Source organism: Dromiciops gliroides, chromosome 2, assembly GCF_019393635.1.
Source record: "Dromiciops gliroides isolate mDroGli1 chromosome 2, mDroGli1.pri, whole genome shotgun sequence".
Classification (NCBI taxonomy): Eukaryota; Metazoa; Chordata; class Mammalia; order Microbiotheria; family Microbiotheriidae; genus Dromiciops; species Dromiciops gliroides.
Genome location: NC_057862.1, coordinates 294810271 through 294826401, shown reverse-complemented (window position 1 = coordinate 294826401; position 16131 = coordinate 294810271).

The following is a 16131-nucleotide window of genomic DNA, read 5'->3' as shown; positions in this document are numbered from 1 at the left end:
AGTGAAGTGAGTAGCACTGGCAGGACATTGTGCATAGTGACAGCAGTATTGTTCTGTGAGCAATTGTGAATGACTTAACTATTCTCAGCAATACAATGATCCAAGACAATCCCAAGGGACTAATGATGAAGTATAATATCCACTCCCATAAAGGAGCTCTTGTGGATTGTACATATATAACCTATATCAAATTGGTTGCTGTCATGTAAAGGGGGGAGGAAAGGGACAGAGGGAGAAGAATTTGGACCCCTAAATCTTATGAAAATGAATGTTAAAAACTACCCTTACATGTAACTGGAAAAAATAAAATGAATGTTTATTGCATTGAAAAAAAATTCTCTAAACCTACTGTTTCTTGACCTTGGCATTCCTTGCCAGCTGCAGCTTATTTGGAGTTTTAGCACTCTTAACATTTGTCCTTCAAGGGTAGGCAGGATATCAGTGAGAGGGAATGTGAAAGGAGGGAATTTAGCACAAGGAGAATTGTAAGAAAAGGCTTGGAGGTAGGAAATCTCATGGTGTGTTCAGAGTATAGTCCTTTAGTATGGTTGGAAGATATGAACTGGAAGGAATATGAGACAAGGTTGGGAAGGTCAGTTGGGGAGGGTGGGGTGTCAGGGTAGCAAAGGTCATGGGGAAAGAGTGGCTATAGTTCTTTAGATACCCTTAAAGATGTGTGTTCTTGGGGCCTCAGTTACTCCAGATCCCAAGTTCCAAAAAACCTGCCTGCAGCACTGCCTCTTGTCTCAAGTTTCACAGATGTTCAGCAGAGTATGTCTGTCCAATCCAAGACTGTGTGATATACTTGTTTATCTGTTGTGTTTTTCATTTGAAAAGCTCTCGGATTATACCTACCATTAGCTGGGGAAATAGGCCTCCTTCTCATTGTCTCCTGCTAACGGTTTTCATTACATATAATGAGCACATCTTAGACCCGGACAAGGAAATTACAAACACCAGGCTTTCTCATAAATGCTACTTAGGCAACATCAGGCATGCACCACCACCACCACTGCCACGCTCTTAGAGACATCATAATAAAGGCACAAAAGCAGAGAATTAATCACAGGTTGTCAGGTAATTGCCAGCTTCCACAGGGGGTGGCCCTGATCTTTCCTTTGGGGGAGATGAGGTGTTCACTGAAGAGCTTATAGCCACACAAGGAAATATGGTCTCAAATTATCATTAACCCATTGTCTCATGGGATTAAGTTCATAGGATCATGAGATTTGGAGACTGGAAGGGACTTTACGAATCAGAGAGAACAACAAACTTGCCCAAAGTCTCACAGATCACAAATAGCAGAGGTGATGTTCAAAGTTATATTCTTTGAGGGCAGCTAGGTGGCACAATGGATAAAAGACTGACCCTGGGTTCAGGAGGAGCTCAGTTCAATTCCAGGCCCAAACACTTGACACTTACTAGCTGTGTGACCCTGGGCAAGTCACTTAACCCTCATTGCCCTGCAAAAAAACATAATCAAAGTGATATTCTTTGACTCCAAATATGTTGCTCTTTCTACTCTGCCACATTGCTTCCTTCAATTATTTTAACCCACAGTTGTTGTGGTTGTGGTTGTTGTTGTTCAGTCGTTTAAGTCATGTCCCACTCTTTATAACCCCATTTGAGATGTTCTTGGCAGAGACACCGGAGTGGTTTGCCATTTCCTTCTCCAGCTAATTTTACAGATGAGGAACCAAGGCAGACAGGGTTAAATGACTTGCCCAGGATCACACAGCTAGTGAGTGTCTGAAACCAAATTTGAACTCAGGAAGAATCTTCCTAACTCCACTCTATTCTTTATGGCGCTACCTAGGTCCCCACTCACATGTAATATGAGATCTGAAGTAGGTGCTCAGAATAATAATGGAATAACCAAATCAAGTCCTATTATCAAAGACCTTGCTGTCTAATAAAGATTTTTTTAAAATGATGCATTAATTATATTGTACACACAAAAAGACCCAAAGGAAATTTTGAGGAGGGAGATACTACTTAGAAGTGACAGGATTAAAGAAGTCTTCATGCTTCATGGAGGGAAAGGGATTTCTAAGTAGGTCTTGGAGTGGAAAAAAATTTTCAGGTATAAATAAGTGTGCCTTAGGTATGGAGTCTTGAATTGTAAGGGGATCAAAAATTATTATTCCCATTTGATAGGTGAATAAACTGAGGCCCAGAGAGATAAGATGATGAGCATGAGGTCACACAATGTGGGAAGACTTAAATCTTTGTTTTTTGTATCCATACTCAGAACTCTTCCCATTCACTGCCTCTTTATTCCAAATTGGTACCCATCCTTCAGTACTCTAATTATTTGGTCTTTGTACAGGGGATAAGAGAAGATGACAACCTGACTGAAAGGGGGTAGAGGAGGAGGAGGAGATGAGAAATTCTACATCACTCTGACCTGAGATATTCCAGAGAGCCTTGAAACCTACAAAGCTCCATAACAGTTATCAAGAAGCTGAATGTGGTTGGACCAGGAAGCCAAGGGAAGGGGGGGGGCGGGTCAGAAACTCTCTAAGTTCTGACATTTCTGATTGTGAATAAGGGCCAGGGGCAGATAGCACTCTGTGAACAGGACATGGGGAGGGGGTGGAAGTCAGCAGCAATATGATCTGAGACAGTTCAGTGGGCTCTGGACCTTTAAGATTGGAGGTGGGGGACCTAAAATCTATCAGTACTGAGCAGACACACCAGAGAAGGTATGTCAGAGTCAGAATGAAAGGTGGGAGCACAGATAATTAAGGTCAAGATGAAACAAGACCTGAAAACTCATAAAAGAGTGTGGCAAAGAAAAAAAAAGTGTGGCAAATAATAGAGTATAAAAATGGAGATTATATATTTGAGTAAATGGAAGAAGACATTAAACAAAATGAAGAAATATTATTGGTTGAAGTGTACATGCTGAAGAAGAGGTTAACTTCATTAACAATTGCAAGAGTCAGGTAGCTAGATAGCACAGTGGATAAAGCACCAGCCCTGGATTCAGGAGGACCCGAGTTCAAATCTGGCCTCAGATACTTGACACTTACTAGCTGTGTGACCCTGGACAAGTCACTTAACCCTCATTATCCCACAAAAAAAGCAATTACAAGAGTATCAGAGAATAAAAAGTGGCAAGATCACAAGGACTACAATGATATTGTGAGAAATGGAGACAAAAGAGATTAAAAATGAAATTGTAAGTAAAATAAGAATTCTAAGGAAAAAAATTGAAAAAAAAATAACAGAACAGAAGGTAGAAAATCTTACTGAACTAATGGATTCCCTATTAGAATGAAACAAAAACAGAAATCAATGATTCCATGAGACAATGAGGTCCCTTTTAACTCTAAGAGCATATGGTTTTTGGTATCATTAGTGTTATTATTGTTTTCCTCTATGCCTGGAATATTCTCCTTCCTCATGTCAACCTCTGAGTTTCCCTTGTTTCCTTTAAGTCCCAGCTTAAATATCACTTTCTAAAGGAAGTCTCCCCCTCCCAGTTTCTCTTAATTATGGTGACTTCTCTCTTGATTATTTCCCATTTATCCTATATACAGCTGGTTTGTATATAATTGTTTGCATGTTCTCTCCCCCATTAGGTTGAGATTTTTGTGTCTTTATTTTTTTAATTCAATTTTATTTTTAGTTCTGAATTCTTTCCCTTTCTCTTCTCCCTCTTTCTACCCATTGGGAAGGCAAGAAAATCTCTCTCTCTCTCTCTCTCTCTCTCTCTCTTCCTTCCTCTTCCTCTTTGTCTCCATATACATATATGTGTGTATTATAAATTTATATATATATATTATGTGTATATGTATCTATACACATGCATATATATGTCTGTGCACACATACATACGCACATATAATATATGTATATAGCTAGCCATCCAAAAGAAATAACCATTTGCTGTATCAAAAAAGGAAATAAATTTAAAAAGAAAGAAAAGAAAATATGTTTTAGTTACACTCTGAGCCCATTAACTCTCTCTGGAGATGGATACCGTGTTTCATCCTGAGACTTATAGGATCATGGTTGGTTCACTTTGTTGGACAGTTATTAAATCTTTCAAAGCTGATTATCTTTACAATTGTGTTGTTATTGTAAAAATTATTCTCTTGGGTTTGCTCATTTCATAATCCACCACTTCATATGAGTTTTCCCAGGTTGTTCTGGAGGTCTCTCCTTCATCATTTCTTATAGCATAATAGTATTGCATCACGTTCATATACCACAACTTGTTTGATCATTCCCCAATTGATAGACATCCCCTCAATTTCCAATTCTTTGCCACAACAAAAAGAGTTACTATAAATATTTTTGTACATGTTCATTATCTTCTTCCTTTAATTGTTTTGGGACATAGACCTAATAACAATATGATTGATTCAGAAGATATATACATTCTAATAGCTTTGGGGGCATGATTCCAAATTTCTTTCCACAATAGTTGAACCCATTCACATGTATTCAAGTACCTGTTTACCCAGAGCCCCTCCAGCATTTGTCACGTTCTTTTTCTGTCACCTAATCTAATGAATGTGAGGTTATATCTCAAATTTGTTTTAATCTCCATTTCTCTAATTCTTGGTGATTTGGAGCATTTTTTAAAAATTTGGCTCTTGATAGCTTGGATTTCTTCTTCTGAATACTATATATGTATGTGTTTTAGAAAGATAGATAAATAGATGATAGATAGAAAGATAGACAGACATGTAGTTTAAATTAGATTTTTATCAGAGACAATGCAAGTTTTCCACATACACCCCAATTTTCTGTATTTCTTCTAATTTTGGCTGCATGAATTTTATTTTTGCAAAAAGTTTCTAATTTTACATAATCAAAATTGTCCATTTTACCTCCTATGAAATTATCTCTTATCTGGTCATGAACTTTTCCTTTATTCAAAAAATTGACAGGTAATTTCTCCCATGCTTCACTAATTTATTTATTACATTACTCTTTATGACTAAATCATGTACCCACTTTGACCTTATTTTGGTATATGGCATAAGATTGGAGTAGGGTGATTGACAGAGAAGTCTGTGGACACTGGGGTTAATGTCAGGCCAAGAGCATGTGACAAGTTCAGTACTCAAGTGCTCAAGCACAAGTTGTTCACCAATGCAAGGAGGTGCCAGAGAGAAACTGAGGCCCCACTAGATCCATGGTAAGGAACTGAATTGGGAACAGGTGACAAATGGCAACTCAGTACTGTGTCTCAGTTATATAAAATTATATATATATACATATATACATATATGTTCATATATACATATATATGTATATATGTGATTATATAAAATTAGAAAGTTTTTGCACAAATAAAATCCATGCAGCCAAAATTAGAAGAAATGCAGAAAATTGGGCTGCATGTGGAAAACTTGCATTAAGTGTCTCCGATAAAAATCTAATTTAAACTACATATGTCTGTCTATCTATCTATCTACCATCTATTTATCTATCAAAGCCCTGGGACAGGCTGAGAAGAAAATCTAAACATGGAGGTGACCTTCCCTGGTAGGGAGACCCTGAGTAGTAGCCTGAGAATGAAGGACTTCAGAAGTTAATAAGTAGCATTAGGGCTCAGACCCCAGGATAAGAAAAGAGTCACAATTCTAGCATCTAGCCCAGCCTACAGAGGAATACCCAGGGCAAGAATCCCAAACCAAAAGGAACTTTTAATTCTGCCACTCTGAACCTTACCAGATTTTCAGAGGTCTACAGATAGCTGATAAGGGCTAAGTCTAGGAGCAGTTTACTATTACTTAGGTCCAAACTTTTGCAAAAATGTATAAGTCTGACAAAGAAAAAGAAACAGGAAAGTCTCCAACTCATAGAAAATAGGTTTATTGAGGGAGGGATCCTGTCTCACAATAAAGCTGTTAAGTCAGGGATAGGACCTGAAAGACGTTGAGCCTAGGTATCCAGGGGTTTTTATACCCCAACAGGGCTGTAAAGTATTCATACATTACTATTTTTAGACAAACACCTCTAATTGTATAAAATAAATGATACAGAATTTGGAAAGATTGTATAAACAAATGTTGAAAACTATCTTTACATGGAACTGAAAAAAAATGATACAGAAAAGAGAAATTGAGACATAGTTGTCATGATCAAGGTCATGTATATGGTTCATAAGGACAGTGATATGGACAAATTTATGCTCAGAAGACAGCCAATTCAGGGATTTGGTCAAGTTTGTTACCCAAAATGGGTTATGTTTAGAGTTCTCAATGCTGATTGGCTCATTCAGCTTGGAAGATACTAGTCTTGTGGTTAACCACAATGCACCTTGGTTGAACATGTAACCATGATGGAGAGGGACATCAGTTATGAGACAAGTTCACAAGAAAGCAACTAAAGAATATTTAGAATACATCAAGAACAAGTTACATAATATCTATGCTCTGTGCTGTGATTACTTCCACAGTTAAATCACTTATATCTAAGGGTTAGGGAAAATCTCACTCACAAAACCCAGGTTAGGAATTTGTAGCATTCAGACAAAGGAAGCAGTAATCAGACTTTGCCCTAGATCAGACCACTTTGGAACACTGAAAGCTTTAAGGTCTTCAGTGTATCCCTAAGGTCCTAGAATAACACAACACTTAGTACCCTAAGAAAGCAGCAAAAGGAACAACCCAGACCTTCCCACCAGATATGCCATAGATCTCAATCCTAATATTGTCTGAAGTCAGAAAGAAAGCTAGAATGATGGGCAAACAAAAAGAAAAAAAATAATCCCACCAAAAAGAGCTATGATGGTCGCAGAGATGCTCAAGATACAAACTCAGAATTCCAACTCAATTCAATATTTATTAAGCACCTACTATGTATGTGCCAGGCTGTCTTCAAAATATCTACAAGTAAAGTCTCAGAGAAAAAATAAAGTATAAGCACAAGTTCAATTAGAATTCCTAAAGGTGAAATTAGTTGAACTCCTAAAAGTGAAATGACAAGGTGGGCATTATGTTTGTTTTGAAGAGACTAAAACATTCTTTATAAATGAAATGATAAATATTGAGAAAAAAAAACTTGGAAAAGAAATGAGAGTTACTGGAGGTACTATGGAAAGATAGACACATCAGCACACTGTTTGCAGACATGTAAAACTATCCAATCATTCTAAAAAGCAATTTGGAACTAAAACAGAAAGTTATGAAAAAAAGACAGTCCTTTCCCTCAAGAAGTTTCCATTCTAATGAGAAAAGATAATATGTGAAAGAAATGTAAAGGGAGGGTGGAAAATATTCCATGGAATTATGTTAAAAAAAAAGAGACAGAAGTCTAGAGGGTCAAGAGAGGTATGAAGTTGTGAACACGGCTGGTCTGAGCACTTTCCTTAAAATGGAGGTTTGGAAAGGAACTGGACAATCCAAAGAAGGTTCCACAGGGGGAAGTCATCCACCATGGTGAGAAAGCTACTGGGTTTCGGTGACCACAAAGAGATAAAATATAAAGGGAAAGGACTTCTATGTACAAAACTATCCATAGCAGTATTTTTATTTTAGCAAAGAGCTGGCAAGATGACCATATTCATTTTGCACTGTAAGCTAGTGTTGAGCAGAAAAATCTGGAAGCAGCTGACATCATATTTCTCTCTGGAATGGAAGGGAAAATGAATCCTTGATCAACAAGCCTCAGACATAAGCAAGAGCTTGGGCCTCAGTACTTCAAATGATAAAGGTAGTGATTTGTGGATGCTAAATCAACATAGAATGGAAAATTCTGACAAGGTAAAGAGCCTCCCTTTGCAAAGGGAACTTGGACAATTTGAAAAAAAAATCAAGTGGATATTAATTGTGCTGTTCCAAGAACCCAAAGGTTTGAGACTTTGGTCTTGTGATCTAATGACTCACAAGCATTTAAAGATAGTGACTTAAGAGATATTTTCCTGGGGCAGCTAGGTGGCGCAGTAGATAGAGCACCGGCCCTGGAGTCAGGAGTACCTGAGTTCAAATCCAGCCTCAGACACTTGACACTTACTAGCTGTGTGACCCTGGGCAAGTCACTTAACCCCAATTGCCTCACCAAAAAACAAAAGAAAAAAAAAGAGAGATATTTTCCTTATGTAAAATAGATTAGGCATAACTCTTAGGAGGAACATAAGGGGATGGGGGGATGTGAACACATGCACACACACACACACACAAACACACATGCACACACACACACACACAAACACACATGCACACACACACTTAGTAAATCTTTGACTGGATTTCTCTTCTTCTTGCCAATTTTAAACTTGGAAGCTATAAACAAGTGTTCAGAAAACGTGTAAGACATTCCAGGCCCAGAAATAGAGAAATAGAAAAAAAAAATTGACCAGAGGTGAGGGGATGAACAGAAGGAAGTGATGATCAGCAGTTATATGGCCTTTAAGATCATTTGCCTTCCAGGAGACCAACTTAAGAACAGGGCCCTGGGATTTCAATATCAGAAAGGGAGAAAAGAAAGTTACTCATGTGGAGATGATGGTAGGGGAAAGGATTACTTTGGCAGGTTGAGATGGTGTTTGTTGGCAAAATGATTTCTTACCTGACAAATGTAATGGCCTTTTTCTCAGGCCCCATCCTTCTCAACCTATTTGCAGCCTCTGACACTATTGATTACCCTCTTCTCAGCTAAATTACTTGAGAAAGCCATCTGCCCTAGGTTTCTCTACTTCCTCTCACACTTACTTCTAATCCCTCTATCTGCCATTCAACTTCATTCACCTGAAGCTGTCCTATCCAAAGTTATTAGTGATCTTTTAATTGCCCAATCTAATGGCCTCTTCTAAGTTCTCACCCTTCTTAACCACTGCAGCATTTGACACTGTCAATCACCATATCTCCCTGAATACTCTCTCCTCTTTAGGTTTTCATGACATTGCTCTTTTCAATTTCTCTTTTTTGTCTTACCTCTCTTCAATCTTCTTCCTGGTTCTTCATCCATGGCATGCCCACTACCCTTGTGCCCTCCTCTTGTGTCCTGGGCCCTTTACTTATTGTTACCTCATTTGGTGATCTTATCAGCTCCCATTGGTTCAATTATCATCTTGAGGCACATGGTTCCCAGATCTATAGATCCATCCCTAGCCTATCTCCTGTGCTAGAGTTTCACAGCACCAACTGCCCCTTTGACATCTTGGACCAAGTAACCCATAGATATCTCAAACTCTATATATCAAGAACTCATTGCCTCCCCCCTTACAAATGCTTCCCTTATCCAAACTGTCCAATCACTATACCAGCCACCACCGTCTTCTCGGTCACTCAGGCTCCTATTTGCAGTGCCAACATTGACTCCTCACTTTTACTGACCACAAATTTTGTCATTTCTACTTCCATAGTATCTCCCATTTTGTCTCTACATCTTATATGTATCTCGTTATTTTGTGTCTTCTCCCCTCAGGGAGAATGTAAACTCCTTGAAGAGAGAGTCTATTTTGCCTTACTTTGTACCTCCATTTTTTATCACAGTATTTTGCTCATGGTAAGTACTTAGTAAATGTTGGTTTACTTACAAACTGCTTGGTAGAGTTGAGATAGCCATTTACCTCTTGTGACCTTGTTTATGTGTCTTTCAGACAGGTCAGATTCTTTGTGACTCCATTTGGGTTGGTTTTTTTGTTTTGTTTTGTTTTTGGTAAAGCTACTGGAATGCTTTGCCATTTCCTTCTCTAGCTCATTTTATGATGAGGAAACTGAAGCATTTGCCTCATTTAAGGTTAAGTGAGTTGCCCAGGGTCACACAGCTATTAATTGTCTGAGGCCAGATTTGAACTGAGGTCTTTCTGATCCCATGCCCAGCACTTTATCCAAGGACACCTAGTTGACATTGAAAAAGTCATTTAACCTCTTTAGGCCTCAGTTTTCTTATCTATAAATTAAGGAGTGGGACTAGATGATCTCTCATGTCCCTTCCAGAGGCAGCTAGGTGGCTCAATCAATAGAACATTGGACCTGGAATGAAGAAGACTCGAGTTCAAATCTGGCCTTACTATCTGTGTGAACCTGGCAAGTCACTTAAGCTTTGCTTTAATCTGCTGGAAAAGGCAATGGCAAAACTAATTGAATATCTTTGTCAAGATAACTCCATAGACAATATGGTCCACAGGTTTACGAGGAGTCATACGTGACTAAAGAACTGAATAATGTCCTTTCCAGCTCAGAATCTATGACCTTATGACCTTGTAACCCTCCACCTAGACAAAGGTCTCATGACTCCTCAGCCCAGAATTTTCCCAGCTCTACCATGATCTTGAATGTACTTTACAATTCAGTTACATGCACTTGTCGTTCACCTTCAATTCAACAAACATATCTTAAGCCATATAACAAACAGAGATCTGGTCTCAGAGTCAAGATGACCTAGTTTCAAGTGTTGCCTCTCAGAGACACTGACTATGTGACCCTGGACAACTAATTTAATCTCATAGGACCCTCATCACTTCTCTAAGACTCCAAGTTACTGAGGAACTATTGATCTGAATTAGTAGAGAAAGTTCCCTCCCTGGGGGAGTTCCCCATATCAATAAAATCACAGATTGGGGTGGGGGGAGAAGCAAGATAATGTGTTCAGGGCTAAGATGTAATGATGAAAAACAATATGATTCTTTCCTTTAAAGACCTAATGAGATAATAGATAATAATAATAATAATAAGAGGAATAGAATAGATACATACAAATTATGATATAAGGCAAAATGTGATCAAAGCCAATAATAATAATATTTATATAGTGTGTTGTCTGCAAATCATTTCAAATATGTTAACCAATTTGATTCTCACAACTTTGAGGTAGGTGTGATTAATATTCTCATTTTACAGATGAAGAAAATGAGACATAGGGAAATTGACTTGTCCATGCTTATTCAGCTAATAAGTGCCTCTGGTAAGTTTTAAATTTAGGTCTTTCTTACTCCAAACACTGAGCTTAATCCACTAAGACACTTGGCAGACTAAGGAAGGGCCTAGAGAAAGTGATATAAATATTTGAAAAGGAGGTGATCATTATCAGATAATGGAAATCAGGAAAATGTTTATAGAAGAGGTGGTACTTGATCTCGGCCTTCAGATGAAGAAATGGAGGGAATCCATTCTAGGCTTAGGTCTTGGATTCTAGAGGTGAGCAAGGTCAGATCAAGAAAGAGCAAACAGTTCAATTTAGTGGAATATAGAGAGCATCAAGGAGAGTAATATGAAACAAAGAAAAAGATTAAGGGAGGTCTTGACTGACAGACTAAAGGATTTATATTTTATCTCACTGATTATGTGTAAATTTGAGGGAGAGGGTAGTAGTAGTAGACTTCCACCAGTCGCGGATGACCATGGATCAGCGCTTTGAAGAGCCACAGGTCACCATGTGGCTGTGCAGTCCGATATGGGAGTAATACACATTTATTGGGAGAATGTTTTGAGGTTCCTATCCTTACCATGTCATGTTAGTAAATGCTTTTGCTTTGAGCTAACTGTGCATAGTGAATAACTATTAAATGGAAGTTCATTAGTAAGGGCTTTATAAACTATAGTTTTAGTATGTATACTCACTGAATAGCCTTCATCCTAGAATAGTTACACTTGGGGACCTAATCTGAAAACTATGAGTATTTACTTGGTCAGGTAGCCCAGAGGGGTCACTACACCTGTATTTTTTTGTTTCTTATCAACTTATCTTCTTTCAGGGGTTCCAGGTAGCAGAGAACCATGCCAAGATTTCCAAATTAAAATAGCCTCTATATATTCCATAGAACACACACACACACAGAACTCTACTATATTATTTTGGGGATCAGTTCTGGCTACAAAGAACACACATTCATTTTAGGAAACTTTTCCCAGTATCATTATTCTTTCTTTAATTCTGGGATAAGGACAAGTAATAATAGTGATCATGGCTATAGAGTTGGAAGGGATAAGGACCATATATAGTCTAATCCAGTTTTTTTACAGATGAGAAAATGAGACTGAAGAAAATTACTTGACTTACCCAAGGTTATACAGGTAGTAAATCTCACAAGTAGGATTTGAACTTTGACAGTAGAAGCAATAGTCTTTCCACTATAATATGCTGTGATGGTGATGGTGGTAGTGATGATGATGATGATAAAAATTGTAACTCACATTTTAGATATGTTAATATTTACTAATATTTTCCTTATGACAACCTTATGTAAGTTTTATATTATCCTCATGTATAGGGAAACTGAGGATTAAGTGATTTCCCCATGGTCAGACAGTTCATAAACAGCAGAGCTGAAAGTTTAACCCAGATTGTCTGACTTCAAATACATTACTCTAGCTACTACACACACTGATTTGTTTTTCTGGAGAAATAAAAACTGAACAGTTGTGCTGGTGGGGGGGAGTTGGGAGGGGAGAGAAAGTACCTTGTGCTAAAATCCTAGGGAATTCAGACCCTACCATGAGTGACAGATGGTTTGTTTTTTACCATTCCATGTTTAAAGACCAACTACAACATTTTCACTATGTGGTTGCAAGCTTCTGAACAAATACAGAAATGGCTCCACCATTGGGGCTCCCATGGCCTGACCAGCTGGCCAGTTCCAAAAAGAAAGTAAACTCTCTTCTATAAACTTGCAAATCATTCGGTCACAAAGTTCACAAACACTCCTGAGTCACCCACTTTTACAACCCAAATACATGTGGTTTACAGATTAGGGAAGCCACAAAGAAGCCCCAAAATAGCTGAACTTCTTACAGATAACAGGAATTCTGTCCAAGGGATCTCATTGCCTTGCCAGTGCTGAAAGCTGTACAAAGACAAATGTACATGCTTGGTCTGAGACTTGAGCCTAGTAAGCTTCAAAGAAGCTTAGAACCTATATTAGAAGTGGGAAGGAATCCAAGAATTAAACTAGCCCATGTCCCTCATTTGTAAGAGGAGGAACTGGGGCCTAGGGAGGTAGGGAGACTAGTCCAAGGTCACACAGCAAGTCAGTAGCAAGGCCAGCACTCAGTTTCCTTATCCATAAAATGAAGGGTTTATATTAGATTGTGGGTCCTTTTAAGCTTTCACATTCTGTGATTCGAAAGATTTTTCTAGTTAAAAATCATAGAATGCTAAAGATGATAGTTCTTTGAGCACCTCAAATCATAGAATATTTGAACTGAAAGGAACAACACTATAGAATGTCAAAGATAGAAGAGAACTTAGAGATCCCAGATCTCATTCATAGAATGTCAGAGCCTTAGGGGGCCTTAGGGATTATTTAGTCCAACCCTTATTATCTGAAGCATAAAAATATTTTTAATTGAATGAATGAATGAATAAACTTGGAAACTCCAAATTAGGATTTTCCTTTGGACTTATTTGGCATGAGACACAAGAAGGATCATTTCCATGAATGTGATGGCTGCCTAGGGATGGACAGATTTGGGAATATGGTGATTCTAAGAGATGCAGTTTAGTGTAGATTCAATGAGTCTGGGTCAGTGATGCCTACCACTCACACAGAGAGCAAACCACATTAAGTATTTCTTGGAAAAATATGAATCTTCTGTTAAGAATACATCAAGAAAAATAAAGTTTATTATTAACCAATTTCAGAGAAAATCAGTAGTCCTGAGAATGACTTGTGAATTATAGAAAGAAAAGGGGGTTGATTGATTTGTCATGAAATATACTACAAACTTTCAATTCACATCTTCTGAACACCCACCAAGGTGTCAGATGATTCTCAAACTCTTTCCAGTTTTGACATTCATTGTGTGTTTTATGATTGTAAAACCCCTCTAAACTCTGACACTCTTTGTTCTAAGATTCTAAGATTTCTTCCACTATTCTTACATTCTACATTCTATTTTTCCATGGTCCTTTCTAGTTCTGATATTCTATGTTCTATGATTCCAAATCCTCTTCTGGCTCTGATATTCTATGTTCTGTGTTCTTGTTTCTATCATTCGATGGTTAAATAATTTTCTCAAGATCATACAAATAGTAACTTGTTGAGATAGAATTTTAATCTAGTGCCTTTGAAAATAAAATCACTGTTCTTTCCACTGTACTAATATTATTCTGTCATATATGTAGAGAAAACGGAGCTTGGATAGAAAGGGAAGGGAATAAGCATTTTATTATTTCATTAAATCCTCACAACAACCCTGCAAGGGAGGTGTGTTATTATCTCCATTTTACAGTTGGAGAAACTGAGGCAAACTGAGGTTTAAGGGATATGCCCAGCATCACGCAACTAGAAAGTATCAGAGGTTGGACTGGAACTCAGATCTTCCTGACTCTAGGCCCAGAATTCTATCCCCTGCAGAACCTAGCTACCTCTATTAAGGATTGAGAAAGGGGGTCTCAGAATGCTACCACATGTTACTCATATGTAAAATGAAGGGGTTGATTGAAATGACTTCACAGATCCCCTGTAGCTCTATATCTAAGATTCTATGTGTTTTCACTTCCATCCAGGGATTGGAATTTTTTTTCCAAGTATGAATCACATACATCGCTGTTTTCTTGGTAAGTCAGTAATTGCTAGGCTGTAACATAGTAGTGTGCATCTCCAAGGTCCCCTGAGTGGCACAAAGCTTTTAGTTCCTCCATTACCACTTCCCTGATAACCCAAAGCTCCCAACCCTGGCCCAGCCTGCCCCAGGCAAAAATGTCTTCTCTATTTCCTCCTACCATTTTGAATTTTCTACTTGACCTTATCTGATTTCTCATTCTAGCTCACATCATAGTTCTTTGTTACTCCTGAGGACTTCTCCATCATGACCTAGGAAGCACTTCATCCTGTAAGATCACATCAGACCTAGAACTCACAACTTCCCAGTATACTTTGCCCCTAGGGCAGATAGTTCCTTTCAGAAACTCCATGTAAGGAGGGTTCCCAGGCCAGCTATGTCTTCATTTCCCACCCGGCTGTGACCATATGAACTTCATCATGTCTCTACCAGGCACCTTCTTTCCTTCATGCCTCCCCACAATTTTTCAGCTTTGTTTGGTGTGTTAATTTCCCCCTTTAGATTATAAGTTCCTTGAAGGCAGGAAGTGTCTCTCTTCTTCATATCTGTATCCCCAGCTTTTAGCACTGTACCTGGCAAAATAGTAGGTACTTAATACATTATTACTGAGTGACTGACTTCTTTCTGTGCCCACCTCCACCCCAAATTAAATGATATATTATTTTAAGACAAGGTCTATGTCATATGCACCTCTGTTCCCATAGCTTTCAGCACAGGAACTTTTTCCCAGTAGTGGATTAACAAATTCTTATTGGATGGAATTGCACTGAATGGTCATAGTCAGCAGGACTTTGGGAGTTTTTATGTGTCATCTTCATAAAGAGGGAGATTTTACATCTCCTTTCTTCCTCCCTGTTAGGCTGTTCCTTCCTCCAGATTTTGCTGGGCCTTTCTCTGTATCTCTCTCCTCTCTCCATCTCTCTCACTCTCTGTCTCTGTCTCTGTCTGACTTTCTGTCTCTGTCTCTCTGGCTGTCTCTCTGTCTCTGTCTCTCTCTGTCTCTCTGTTTCTCTCTCCCCTACTTCTAATTTTCTGGGGACTGGGAAGGCAGCTCTCAAGGAATGTTGGAATTGCATGTAAAGCAAACTTTGAGTGAAGACCTAAGAGGCTTCCATGATCAAAATGCACGAGGTTGTAGTACAGATTTTGTTTGGCTTATCTGAAAATCTTTTAAAAAATTTCCTACATGGTGGCTAGATAACTTAATTCCCCCAAACTGAGTTACTATTTTATCATAAACACCAGATTTTGGGATTTTAAACATAAGACAATACCTTACAAGGAATTGGACTTGGCGCTAAAGTCAAGTCAAGCTAAGTCAATAAGCATTTTTTTTTGCAGGGTAATGAAGGTTAAGTGACTTGCCCAGGGTCACACAGCTAGTAAGTGTCAAGTGTCTGAGGCTGGATTGGAACTCAGGTCCTCCTGAATCCAGGGCCGGTGTTTTATCCACTGTGCCACCTAGCTGCCCCGTCAATAAACATTTTTTAAGTGCCTACCATGTAGCAGGCTCTGTGCTAAGTGCTGAAGATTCAGAGAAAGACAAAAAAAAAACAGTCCCTGGCCTCAAGGAGCTCACTTTATACTCTTATGTTGTACCCTTAAAGAATCTAATAGGAGAGGAAGTACATCAAGTGCTATACGTATAGAACAATATATA